This window comes from Bos indicus x Bos taurus, chromosome 2 (genome assembly GCF_003369695.1).
Source record: "Bos indicus x Bos taurus breed Angus x Brahman F1 hybrid chromosome 2, Bos_hybrid_MaternalHap_v2.0, whole genome shotgun sequence".
Classification (NCBI taxonomy): domain Eukaryota; kingdom Metazoa; phylum Chordata; class Mammalia; order Artiodactyla; family Bovidae; genus Bos; species Bos indicus x Bos taurus.
The window spans coordinates 17,156,285-17,170,871 of NC_040077.1; the positions used below are offsets into that span (position 1 = coordinate 17,156,285).

At 38.6% G+C, this 14,587-nt stretch overlaps 1 protein-coding gene across 8 annotated transcripts in view; it reads left to right on the forward strand.

Annotated features, from left to right (window-relative positions):
- Positions 1-14,587, forward strand: part of ZNF385B (zinc finger protein 385B) — a 368,588-nt gene that overhangs the window by 239,257 nt on the left and 114,744 nt on the right. For 2 of the 8 annotated variants that reach the window (XM_027556316.1, XM_027556325.1), the window contains exon 1: positions 7,486-7,686. The exons of the other annotated variants lie outside the window; for them this stretch is intronic. The gene's annotated coding sequence lies outside the window, so the exon portion shown is untranslated. Of the gene's footprint in view, positions 1-7,485; positions 7,687-14,587 lie in introns of those variants that run through there. 8 annotated transcript variants of the gene reach the window in all.

Genomic DNA, 14,587 nt, shown 5'->3' on the forward strand with positions numbered 1-14,587 from the left:
CTAAATATAGTGTGAACATAACTTGTATATGCATTGGGGAACCAAAAAAAAAAAATCATGTGACTCACTTTATTGAGAAATTTGCTTTATTGTGGTAGCCTGGAGCTCAACCTGCTGTATCTCTGAAGAACGTCTGTGCCTTTATTCGAATGTTACTGACTTCATGATAGTATTGCATATAATCAATGAATACTAAGGGGAAAATGTGGTAATGATATGTGAGGAGTTCTTCAAACCATTTGGTTCTTGAAAAGTGTGATCATGCTTGAAAAGGCTGGAGAAATATAGCCATTCATTAATTTAAGATATGTTTTGAATGCCTACCACAGGCCTGGCACTGCTGTAGAAGCTGGGAATAGAGCACCTAGAATACAGTTGTTGCTCTCACGGAGCCCATATTCTAGTGAAAGGAGACACTGAACCAGAACCCAAATAGGATGAGATTATCTTAGAGACATATGTGAATGGAGTAAATAGAACAGAACAGCGTAACTGAGGGAAGGCCTTGCTGAAGTCCTCAGTCGTGTCTCTGCTGCACTGAGACACAACTGAGTTGGGAGAAGAGAGCTCCACACTGAGAGAACAGAAGAGGTAGAAGCTTTGAGATAAGAATGAGTTTGCCACGTCTGGGAAAGAGAACGGAAGTGTAGAGATGGGGGAGAGGGGTGGTAAAGAGAGGTGATACAGGCTGGTTTTAGAAATAAACAGGGGCTTAATCGTACAGTAACTACAGGCCATGGTAAGGTGTTTATTTTATTCAAAGTGCAGTGAGGAACCGTTATGCACTAGGTAACACAATTTGTAGTTTTAAATATTTGTTTGGCTGTTGCGTAGAGAACCAAGTATCGGCGTACCTCAGTTGTCTCAGAAAGATCTGTTAAGAGCCCTCAGTTGTAGTCCAGATAAATGTTGATGACTTGGACGAGAAGGAGGCAGCAACATGTAGAAAGACTTGCAGTACATGCTGGAGGTAGGAGTAACAAAGCTTGTTAATAGTTTGGATGTAGTTAGTGAGTGAAAGGAAGAACCAAGAAATCAAATGCAGTCAGCCCTCCATATCCCTGGGTTCCACATCTGTGGATTCAACCAACCACTGATCAGAAATATTCTTAAAGAAAAAAAATTACAGTAAGTTCCAAAAAGCAGAATTTGAATTTGTTGTGGGCTGTCAACTATTTACATAGCATTTACATTGTTTTAGATTTTATAAGTAATCTAGAGATGATTCAACGGAGAAGGCAATGGCACCCCACTCCAGTACTCTTGCCTGGAAAATCCCTTGGGCGGAGGGGTCTGGTAGGCTGCAGTCCATGGGGTCACTAAGAGTCAGACACGACTGAGTGACTTCACTTTCACTTTTCACTTTCATGCATTGGAGAAGGAAATGGCAACCCACTCCAGTATTTTTGCCTGGAGAATCCCAGGGACAGGGGAGCCTGGTGGGCTGCTGTCCATGGGGTCGCACAGAGTCACACACGACTAAAGCAACTTAGCAGGAGCAGCAGCAGAGATGATTCAAAGTTTACAGGAGGGTGTACACGCAGGTTATATGAAAATAGTACAGCATTATAAAGAGTACCCATGGATTTTGGTATCAAGCAGAGCAGGTACCAAGAGACAGCTATATTTTAAGGTCTTGCTAATGTCCTGTCTTCACAATGAACTGTCTGCAGCCATTCTAACCCCTGTTTGTCTCTCCTTTCTGTATCACAGTTGTTTTTTTGAGCTCATAATCAGCTCCAGGTGCTTAGGATACATTGTTGTTCAGTCACTAAGTCCTGTCCAACTCTTTGCGATCCCATGGACCGCAGCACACACGTCTTCCCTGTCCTTCACTATCTCCTGGAGTTTGCTCAAACTCCTGTCTATTGAGTCGGTGATGCTATCTAACCATTTCTTCTTCTGCTGCCCTTTCTCCTTTTACCTTCAGTCTTTCCCAGCGTCATTGTCCTTCCCAGTGAGTCAGCTCTTCACATCAGGTGACCAAAATATTGGAACTTCACCTTCACCATCAGTCGTTCCAATGAATATTCAGGGTTGACTTCCTTTAGGATTGACCAGTTTGATCTCCTTGTAAACAGAACAAAGACCCGTGCCCTGTATCTCTTCTGTACTTCTCTATCAGCGCTTGTAATTAACACAAAATGTTTTGTGTCTTTGCATTAGTCTAATTATTTCAGATACATTATTTTTGCTTTCCAAATAGATGGTCAACTTCTTAAGGACCAGGGACCCCAAGAACGTCTAGCTCAGTGCTGGAGGCAGCAAAAAGGAAGAGTGAAAATGTCTTTTTTCATAGGCAACTTCTTGTTTATAAGCTGCCTACTTTAAATAAATTTGTGGGAATCCAAAATTGCCATTCAGATAATTGGAAAAGCAATCATTTTTCCATTAAAAAGGAATTATTTACTCACTCAAGAGTTAATTTAAAATAACTGACTCCCCTAATGAATGTAATTAAAAGTTTGTTAACAGGTCATTATGTATTTGTTAGGAGATGTGGTAAAGGAACTGAAGCTAGAGTATCAGGGGCCATAGTCAATTTTAAATTATGTGAAATGAAGACAAAGGAGCTGAAATTTAGAGCTGTAAGTAAAAAAGAAAATAAGTTATGATTTCTAAAAATTCAAGCATATAGACGGATTTATAGAGAGGACTTCCATTTTCTAAATTTACAGTTTATAATTGACAGTTAAAATTTGTCTCTAACCAGATCATATTCATTCTAGTAATGAAGGTTAATCATTTGAATATACAAGAAAACAGGCTTTTGGTTACAGCTTTCTGAGTGTAAGAATGAAACAAAATTCATGGTTTTCTATTTTGTATGGAAGAATGAGCATTTTCATAAACACAGGATAGTGACTGTTTTTCAAGACTCCTTATAATATTGATGGCATTGAGTTGCTATTGCTGGGGTAATATTCTAACACCTTTGTGGGTTAATCAACCTTTTGAGAACTATCCCAGGAATCCAGTGACCATCTATCACTTTGTTTCTGTGAAAAATGCTTCTGAGTTCTAGAATACTAACTTTAAACCCAAGGTCAGGAACACACCCCAGTTATTAGGAGTCCTCTTATTTCTGTAATTTTCATAATCCATTTACTCTTTGGAGACCATCATAATTATCAATGAGAAAGAAAACTTTTAATCAGGTGGTATACAGTAGCACAGTTCTTATAATGAGAATGTAGATATTTCTTTTACCTCATTCATTCATTTAACACATTTATTGAGTGCTTCTGTGGACAAGGAACTATAGGCAAACAGCAGTGAGTCAAGTCTGCTCTCTAACCAAGAAGAGCTTATAGCTCCTTGCGGAAGAAGACGCATGTACAATGCATCTTAAATGTAGAATGTAGAATGTCTTAAATACCATTAGGAAAGTGTAGATGAAACGTATTGCAGGTTCAGAGGAGAGCAAGATATTTCCTTCGTATGGAAGTGGGAAGACTTCCTGAAAGAGAGTATTTAAAATGCCACTTGAAAATGGAGAGGATTTGAAAGGGGACAGTGAAGAAAGGGCATCCGGGGAAGCATGGCAACATAAACAAAGCAACGGAACTAATAAAGTGTGTTTGTACAAGGCCCGTGCTTCATGCAGTGGACACTTCTGGAGCGATTACCAGGTATAAGACACTGCCTGAGGAGCCAGAGATAGAAAACTGAAACTTAGTGTTTGTCCTTAAAGAATAATTCAGTTTAACATTAAAAGTGTGAGTAAGGAGTTGGTTTTCAGTTAAGCTTGAGGATGCCGCTGAATGCTGAACTGAGGTGCTGGGGTTGTATTCTGCAGCAATGGCTTTGGGGATGATGATAATAATGCTTATTATTCACTAAGTCCTTCAGGGTTCTTTGCACTTTAAGAATTTACATGCATTATTTCCTTCTGGTCTCCTCATGAGATATGATTACTCTTTTATTCCTACTTGTCAGCTGAGAAAACTGGGGCTTAGCCAGTTAATTCCTTTAATGTTGCCAGCTGGTAAGTATCAGAGTAGGGATTTGAACAGGTGTATTGGATTTCAAAGCCCATAACTCACTGAATTGAGTCATGGAAGATATTTCAATAGAAAAATGATTGATTTGAACTACCCTTCTTAAGAATTCAGTTGACTCAGTGGGACCACAATGATTAAAGGATTGTAGTGAATAGCTTATGAGAACCTAAATGGAGGTATTAAGTAATGGGTATAAAAAGGGGAAGGAAGTGAGAGAGCTCATAAAGGTAACTACTTAATTCAGGAGCAGTGAAGAGGAAACAGTCAAATAGAGCCTCAAGTTTTAGCATCTGTGGTACCTGGAAGACTCATGGTGCCAGGCAGTGAAATAAAGACCACCAAAGGAGAGAAGTCTCTTGGGGAGATAGTGGGGATTTGCGAAGTGAAGGAATAGTAAGAAAAAGAAAAAGTGAAAATGGAAGTGTAGGCTGCTCTAAAAGAAGTTAAAAATTAAGGGGAAAGAGAGTAGTTGGTAGACTAAGCAGCTAACAAGAATGAGGAACGTCTTTGTTTTCCTAAAGAATGGAATGACTAAAGAAAAATGGTGACTGATGAACTAAGATCTTGGAATCGCTGCAGCTGCATTAACTCAAGGGCACAAATAATGGGTTAGCAGATGAGGGATCCTTGGTGCCTCCTTCAGATTCATCCAGACTCTTCCAATCCTTTAGATCACCACTGAAACACTATCTCTGTGTTAATAAATAAGTCTGTATGTCTCCCATGGGCTTTCCTGGTGGCTCGGTGGTAAAGAATACGCCTGCCAAGCACGAGATATGTGTTTGATCCCTGGGCTGAGACAATCCCCTGGAAAAGGAAACGGCAGCCTCTCAAAGTATTCTCACCTGGGAGATTTCCATGGACAGAGGAGCCTGGCAGGCTACAGTCCAAGGGGTCACAAAAGAGTTGGACACTACTCAGTGACTAAACAACAATCTCTCCTATAGTTTTCCCTACAGAGGCTTAGATGTTCCTTATCTCTTTCTCCGGTTGCTTTTGGTACCTACGTGCATGGATCAGTGGATCTCAAACATCAGAGTGCTTCCAGATCTCTTGGAGGGCCAGTTAGAACACAGATTGCTGGATCCCACCCCAAGCATTTGTGACTCTGCAGATCTGGGATGAAGTCAGGATTTGCTCTGTTCACAAATTCTCAGATGATACTGATGTTGCTGATCTAGGGACCACATTTTATATTACTACTACTGAACTAAATTAAGGACCTATGAGAGGTACAAATAAAGAATTTGGGGAACCTTACAGTGGACTACTGTGCAAGATCTGGAAATGTTTTAGAAAAATACTCTTCAGGTATGATTGGTTGTTGTTGTTCAGTCACTCAGTCGTGTGTAACTCTTTGTGACCCCCATGGACTGTAGCATGACAGGCTTCCTTGTTCTTCACTATCTCCTGGAGTTTGCTCAAACTCATGTCCATTGAGTCAATAATACTATTCAACTATTTCATCCTCTGTCACCCCCTTCTCCTCCTGCCCTCAATATTCCCCAGCATCAGAGTCTTTTCCAGTGGGTCAGCTCTTTGCATCAGGTATTGGAGCTTCCATCAGTTTTTTATGGAATGCTCCAATACTTTATTCCATCAAAGTATTGGAGCTTCAGCTTCAGCATCAGTCCTTCCAATGAATATTCAGGGTTGACTTCCTTTAGGATTGACTGGTTTGATCTCCTTGCAGTCTAAGGGACTCTCAAGAGTCTTCTCCAGCACCACAGTTGAAAAGTATCAATTCTTCAATGCTCAGCCTTCTTCATGGTCCAACTCTCACATCCGTACCTGACTACTGGAAAAACCCTAGCTTTGGCTATAGGGGCCTTTGTTGGCAAAGCGATTGTCTCTGCTTTTGAATACACTGTCAGGCATGATTTAAGATTAGGCAGAAAAAGAATGAAATGTTTTGTCTAGCTTCATGAAAGAAAAATAATTTAAATGAAACATCAACATAATTGCTACCAGTAAAGAGTTTTCTTAGGAGAGGTATATCATAAAATAAAAAATAAAGTGAAAACCACAGCAGTGACTATAATTTTATTTTAATCCTAAAGAACTAAGTATTATCTGAGTAAGAAGTCCACAATTATTATTTAGGGGAAAGTAAGTATAGGGCTAGCATACTGTGTTCCATTTAGAGTCCTATGTTGTTGTTATTCATAACAACTGAGGCCAAGAGATATGTGCCATTTCCAAGAGCTGGTTTTATAATTACCAACTTGATTGCTGCGTCTAATTATTCCCTTGGGTTTACCTGTCCCTGATCGTTACCGTGCAGATCTGACTTAAGTAGATACACCAAATCTCTGAATTTGGGTAGGTGTAATTTGTCCTGTACATCATTACTAAAGTATTTGCCATGGTTGGCAAATGTGCTACAAGTTGCACAATGAAAGGTGCAAAATCCTTCCTGACGTTTGCAAACATCAGTCATTTTTAGTTTCTTTCATTCAGCCAAACACTCACTAAGCTAATGAAACAGTATCAGTGACCATCACCTTGCTGCTGCTGCTAAGTCGCTTCAGTCGTGTCCGACTCTGTGTGACCCCATCCCTGGGATTCTCTAGGCAAGAATACTGGAGTGGGTTGCCATTTCCTTCTCCAATGCATAGAAGTGAAAAGTCAAAGTGAAGTTGCTCAGTCGTGTCCAACTCTTAGCGACCCCATGGACTGCAGCCTACCAGGCTCCACTGTCCATGGGATTTTCCAGGCAAGAGTACTGGAGTGGGGTGCCAAAGCAAAATAACCATTTGGTCATAGCCACACTGGGTAACCTGACATATCAGAAGCCTTATTCTTCTGATCGTATGGTCAGAGGTCACTAGAGGGAGAGTAGAATTAGTTAGATATATGAATAAATATATCATTTTAGTTTCAAGCCTACACAACTGTTAGTTTCATTATGATAATTCTCCCATATAAGTGAAATTAGATTTTTGAGTTGAAATGCATAAATATCCCTATTAATGGCATCCACATCAAATTATCTGCTTTAGTCTTTTTAAATTATACATTGTGAATATTTAGTTTAAACCTAAAATTCCACAGAAAAGAAAACAAATTTTCTGGATCTAATGGTATGCAAATAAATTATTCAGGACTGGCAGAATATAAGTCAAGTTCATATTTTGAGAACATTTTCCTTTTTTAAATAAAAAGCAATTTCAAAATAAAGATTTAGTTGCCCACCTAGAAAAGAAAAAAAAAACTAAAACAGTCCTTTCAAGTCAGAGTGATACTAAAAATTCCAAATTGTTGCAATAAGTACATATTCTAAGAGAATTAAATTGCTTTGTTGGAAAGGATAGGTGGGTGTCAGATGATTTGGTTTAATTTTTACCATAGCAGAGTGGTAGTTACTGAGTAGCTGGGAGATACTCAGAAAAATTACAGGAAAGAAAGTAAGTGTCAGTCTTTTAGGATATATTTGGTTCAGTGTCGTCAGAAGATAGTCTGCCCTCTCCCTGGAATCAAGTTGCAAACCTCAATAGTAATTAGAGCTAAGCGGCAATTGCAGGACGTATGATTTGTCCAGACGCACTGTGTTGGCTGTTTCCTAGCACCATATTTCATGGGAGCACAGGTTGAAATGATGAAATTATTTATCTCTCAGTCTACTACCTTGTACAGTGCTCGAGTGCAGAAGTGAACGTGAATTGTAATCTTAAAAACCAAGGTAAGCATTGCCGACTGATCTGCCTTTACACCTTTGGGAACTTTTTCATGAAAAATATGACCAAAAAATGTAAAACAGTTAAAACCAAGTTTAGAAAAGGAAAAATGTATCAGAGTAATGTGCTAATTTGTGACTCCCCCAACCAACATCACCCTGGCATATCTAACTTGTTTTATTTACATTGTTGTACGGGGTCACTTTGATAAGTAAAATGAAGATGTGACGGACTTCCCACACTTCCTTTATGCTGATGAACTATGCTTTCTTTTTCTTTTGATGTTGGTTTCACATTTTTACTAGGTAAAAATATGATCCATATTATGTTAGAACCCTTTCTCTCTCTCTTTCCTATTATCTTCAAGAAGTATATTTAAGCAGATGATTGTACATGCTCAAGAATTCACATTGAGATTGATAGAATAGTGTCTGGTAGCCTGTAATAAAATTGAGTAACGTGGGTGATTTGTATGTTGTCACAAGATTTTTATGATAGGCACATTTCAAACTTTTAATGTTCCATCTCGTTTAAATATAAACTCAATGGCTTCATGCTTATTTAGACCATTGAGCATAGCAATCTCTCTGGAAACCAGGTAAGTTTAACTCCTCAAGAGGCACTGTTGTCTGTCATGAGAATAAATGTATTTTGTATGGATACAATAGACATTTGTGAAATTCTCCTTTTTGTTTTAGTATTACCACTTCAGTCCACCTCACCTAAAAAATCCTTTTCTTTCAGTTTTGTCATGTTTTAAACATGAATTAATACTACTATTAGGAAAGAGCTTAGAACCTCTTGGTGGGAGGAAGGTGTTTTTATCTCATTGTCCCCAGCGGGATTTCAAGTGGTTTGGGAAGTAAAAGAGCGTCAGCTTCTTTTATTCTACCTCACTGGTAGATTAGGGGTATAAACACTGAGGGTTCGATAGACTCTTGCTAAAAAATGAGTGGATTAAGACCAACATGTATTACTCTTTCCAAGGTCCTAGAGACCCGGTGTTATGGGAACTCTTAGTAGATACTATTGCTCAATGTCCCTTTTGCTATTATGTTAGTACCTGATTTAGCAAGAAAATTTTTTCTAGCTCTGGGTCCATAATTGGCTTTGTTTTGTATATTTGCTTTGTCATGGAATCATTTATCCCTGAGGATCATTTTTTCATCAGGAAAACATGGGATAATTGTAATCCATGTAACAGTTTATAAGTCTACTTGATATACTTAAAAGTACTTTGTCCCTCTCAATGAAAAGTTATAGTATTTGTATAACCCAAGGCACATGGTGAATTTCTGTAAAAATGTATCGTTAAATTCTGTGTTAGATTTAAGTTCTCAACTTGCACCATTCTGTCATGTGAGTGGCAGATAATATCGTGTGAGCACATGTAAAAAGATCCTCAGTTGTTGCAACGGACACAACGGCTTTTGACATAGTTGGAGATACAGCCTTAATTGTTTTGTCTTGTTATGGGGACAAATTCATCCTGATATTGGCAACATCTTGCTATTAATCTTTTGATTTATAGAAGCAAATATTGAAAATGAAATTAATGTGCTTCAGCTGCAAAATAAGGCAAATAACAAATTTTACGAGCTCTTTCTAGTTTTCTGGCAGTATTGCAGTGAGAGAGAGAGAGAGAGAGACAGATATGAAAGAGAGAGATAGGCACATACATACACAGAGACAGAGACAGAAAATTTCAGAGACATTAGAGAGCTAAGAGAGATGATGTGAGAGGCAGAAAAGATAAACAGATGGGATGGGGGTGCCTAGAGAGACAGAGCAAAGTCAGAGAAGAGAACAACAGAGGAAGTGGGTGTTAGGGAAAAAAAGAGACTCAAGTCAATCAAGGTTTGGAAATAGAGATTGTGCAATTTGGGAACTTTGGATTCTTTTGCATTTCTTTAACTGAAACTTCAACATGCTTTGTCATATTGAATGCATGGAGCACCAGATCCATTTTTAGGAATGTTTACTTTCCATTTGTGTCCTTTAAAGCAAAGGGAGCTTTAAAAGGCTGTTTGAAGTTCAGAAGCGACCAAGAGTCAAAACAAATATTCTTCTAAAAGAAAATATTTCCATTCCTTTATTGCCTTAGAAAGCAAATCATTGAAAAGGAAAGTGATGAGTGCTGTAATTAAATTCCCTACTTTCCGTGTGGCTCCTTATTAAAAGAGCGTTATGTCTTTGACTTCCGGTGTTCACTGGGGGAGTGAGAAGGAGTCCTTTGGGAAGCCAGAAAGAAATTCCAAAGAATGAAAGCAGTATAAAGGTACAGGATAAACATAATACCCAGGGACAGTCAGAGTCATTTACAGTGCATCACTGCCAGTGCAGAAACTCCTTGGGCTCTCACCAGAGGACCTTATCTGATGCTGTTTTGCATATCACTTGTGCCCCAGAAGCTGCCTGCATGACTGAAGCAAGTAGCATCAATCTCTAGGATGTCCGGACAGTGGCACAGTTCCAAGAAATCAGGCCAGGGGTTTGCCATTCTGCTCAGTACTAGAGATGCTTTGGAGAGCGAGCGTCCCCTGGGTCAGAGGATTCCCTGTGTTTCTCGGGATAAGGGTGTCTCCCAGTTGCCCAGCTCCTTTGTTTGAAGGACTTAGATGCCCTGCTTAACTAGGTTGTTCCTGCTCACTCAGTTTTGGCCTCGATCTCCTTCATTCTATACAGATTTCTGCCAAATAATTGAAGATGACAAAGAAGTAAATCATTTTAGGAGTGAGATGTTGGGAAATTCCAAATAGGGCATTGGTGCCAATTCTAGTCCACTTGGCAAAATTCAGCCAGACTTACCACTCTTCCTTCCCGGTCCAAATCCCCCTCATCCTTTTCCCTATGCTAACCTCATTGTTGCCACATTGCCCTGTTTCTGCTCACCCTATCCCTTGCACGGCCAGGTTTAGTCACCTCGTACCGGTTTCCACAGGGATAGAACGGTGGCTTTCATAACTGCTTACACAGGTGGAATACTTATACCGCCAGGTGGAAGCCATCTCTTCTGCGCCTGGATAAAAATGGCTTCCGGCTGATAGAGGACCAAGAGGGGCCTCGTCCGTGATGGTCACCATGATTATAATCCTCCGCTAGAATTTTTTTTCTGAATTCTCTTCAGTGTATTATAATTATGGCAGCCATGACATATGCATGCAAAAAGGGAACAAGATTTTAGTGCAGTTTTTACTGTTCTCTTTATTCCCAAATTGTGTTTTCTAGGGGCCTGTTAACTTTTTTTTTTAGTATGGGCACCGGGTTTTGAATAGCTTTGAAATGTTTGGTTAATAGTTAAGCTAAGGAAACCTTTTTTTTTTCCTACCAAGGTGGAAGTAGAGAACACCGGCAGAACAAATATTAACTCTGTTTCTTTAAATCAAGCAAGCTTCTGGGAGAAAAATATCTTTTAAAAAGGGCAATTAAGTAAATCATTATTCTTTTCTTTTCCCCTCTTTGGCCTAAACACTGAATGCAAGGACTGAAATTCTCTGAAACTGGAGGGCAAAACATTTTGTGTCCTGGAGCTATAGAATTTGTAGCAGCAGCTCGGCGTGTGGACCTCCTGAGTTGCTGTTTGCAGCCCCTTCAGGCGGGCCCATCCTGTGAGCTGCAGAGGAGAGGCCTAACATAGAGCCAGAGGCCGCAAGGCCCCGCTGCTTTGATCTGTTCCAATAGAAGGTTAGTTGCCACTCTTTGGAAAAATGTGTCTTTTCAGATAGAATTTTTGTAGCAATTCTGCCAGAAATGCAGTATAAAAACTACCAGCAGAAATGTGTGTACCTCCTATATGCAGCTATTTTAATTAGTTATATTGATCCAAGCAATATGATTTAAAGCATAGTTTGAATGGGTTTTGTTGTTCACTTCTTTCCCACTCATTGGGAATATTAAAATAATTATTTAAAATTAGGTGTTGTAACCAATCTTCTGCTGCTCTTTAAAAGGGGAAGAAATGTTGGCTCTTGGCCACACTGGCTTTTCTCTTTTACTTAATTTCTTCCATTATTCATACTAATAAAGCCATTAAAATTAAAATCTCATTTAAAAATGAGTGCTTCTACATTTCAGTCTATATACAAAAACAAAACAGCCTGAATACTAATCTATTCTAATTTGTAAAAAATGTAAAGACTTCAGTATATGATTCCTGTACATCTTTGTACAGACAAATATTCAAAACAGTGTCTCTGGGCAATGAGCTCTAAATTCTACCATTAAACAGTTACCATGCTGGATTAATTTCTCCTAATCCCATTTTCCTCATATAAGATGAAGGATAGACTCCTAAATTGTTTCCTGCTAAGAATTTATGGAATATAGTTCTTCTAGAAATATTCAGCAGTTTGAGAAACATAAGTTGTCTTTCCTAGGAAAGTCTGTATTTTTAGGAAAGTTTCTAAAATAAGTCATATTGCCAGTAGGTCCCTAGCATGCCATAAAGGGAGAGCAAGGAGTTCCTTGGTATCCTGTAACCGAAAAAGGCGTCAGACCTCATGAAAGCATCTTGACGCCATAGACAGGAGTCACTGGGCAAACGGAGCTCAGGACCATCTCTCTACGTCTTTTTTTGCCAGAAAATTTCGTCAGGCTACTGACCTCCCAATCCAGTCTCGACCTCAGACAATTTTAGTAAAGCCCTGTCTGGAGATAATTTTGGCCTCTCTAAAGACTTAGTAATTTAGGAATGAAGCATATGACATTCCCTTTTGATAAGTCAGGTGTATTAAAAACTATTTCAAAAACCTTGACAAAGCACCTGTCAGAACTCTGTTTTCCTTTGTGTTTCCTTTTTAGTGTGGTCAGGCTAATCATAGTGGGTTACAATGGAAGAGCACTGTAACCCAGGAAAAACTTATTTAAATTAGCTTAAGAAGACAATTGGTTTTTAAGACTTTTTTGTGAATTAGTTGTCTTCTTTACTTAAATTCTGTAATTCTCAGATTTTTTGATGCTGCTTTGAAAAAGGATTGCAGCTAATGAAGTATGTCACGCATTTAATCAAATTATATTTTGTACTCTGTAGTACATAAATCTTCCTGATATTTTTTCAGTGTTTAAATATAAGATGTTCAGTGCATGGACAAAATACTCAGATATAAATGAACCACCCCTGAGCTGTACGTACTGTTTTGCTACACATCCAAAAAGTCATCCGTTGCATCTTAGTACAAGATTCATCATCTTGTGTAGAAGCTGGCATATTACTGCTAAACCCAGAGGACACTGTGGCTTAAAATCTATCATGATGTGGCTTCACTGCTGTTCTGTGATGCAGCACTTCATTATTGCTTATAAACTTCAAGGTGGTACTCAGAAGGATTTATTTTTAAACTCACCGTTCTGCCAGGATGCTGCTACTATTGAAGCACTTTGGAGGGAAGCCTGAGCGGCCCCAAGGGAGATTCAGGCAGAAAACTGCCAACTGTCAGGATTTTAAAGACCCAGCGTTCTAAGATACACATTTTTTCTCTTTGGCATCACTGGATTCTATGTCAGTCTCCTCTATCCACTTATGAAATTCATCAAGGAAGCATCAATATTAAAGGGAACTTTTATTTTCTCACAAATTATTTTGAGCAAAATCAAGCTGGTGGTAGAAAAAAATAACTTAAAAAAACTTATTTATCCTAAAAGTATGCAGACTTGACAGTATTTGAAGATGTTCTTATGGAGGAATTTTTCCTGTATGTATCAAAGTAGTTTACTAAAATTAATAACATCGAACACATTACTTTTTAAAAATGTCTATTGAAATGTAACATATAGAAAAGTGCACATACTGTAAATGTACAGTTGAATGAATGTACACAGACATGCACGCCTGGGAAACAGAACTAAACGGAACATCCCCAGCATCCCGGAAGACCCTTTCATACTCCTGTCCAGTCACCACACCCTAACCTCGTCCTACTCTTCCTATAAGAATACCCAGGACTCTAACAAACAGCATAGACTAGTGTTGCCTGATTGTGTACTTTAAATAAACGCTACCATACAGCATGTTGATATGCTTCTTTATTTTAGTTCTTTTTCTCAGCATGACATTTACAAGGTTTATTTGTTGTTTCATATCACCATGTACCATTTTTTCTTATTTTTTCTTATTGCTATATTCCATTATGTGAATGTTAGGTTATGTGAAGATACCAGAATCATTCTTTTTATTGTTAATGGGTTAATTGTGAATTTTCAGTTTGGGAGTATTATATACAGTATTGCTATGAATATTCTTGTACAGATCATTTCTATTAGGTATATACTTAGAATTGCTGAGTCATAGCGTAAGCGTGTATTCAGTTTTAGTAGACATTGCTAAATCATTTTTCAACATAATTATAAAAATTTACACAACAAATAAGAGTTCTAGTTGTACCATATCCTCCTCAGAACTTGATAATCTTCTTTCTTCATTGTAACCATTGAAACAATGGTTACAACAAACATTGTAACAATGGTTACAATGAGGTATGAATAAATATCTCATAGTTTAATGAATATCCCTAAGGTCAGGAAGCAACAGTTAGAACTGAACATGGAACAACAGACTGGTTCCAAATAGGAAAAGGAGGACGTCAAGGCTGTATATTGTCACCCTGCTTATTTAACTTCTATGCAGAGTACATCATGAGAAACGCTGAGCTGGAAGAAGCACAAGCTGGAATTAAGATTGCTGGGAGAAATATCAATAACCTCAGATATGCAGATGACACCACCCTTATGGCAGAAAGTGAAGAGGAACTAAAAAGCCTCTTGATGAAAGTGAAAGAGGAGAGTGAAAAAGTTGGCTTAAAGCTCAACATTCAGAAAACGAAGATCATGGCATCTGGTCCCATCACTTCATGGGAAATAGATGGGGAAACAGTGGAAACAATGTCAGACTTTATTTTTGGGGGCTCCAAA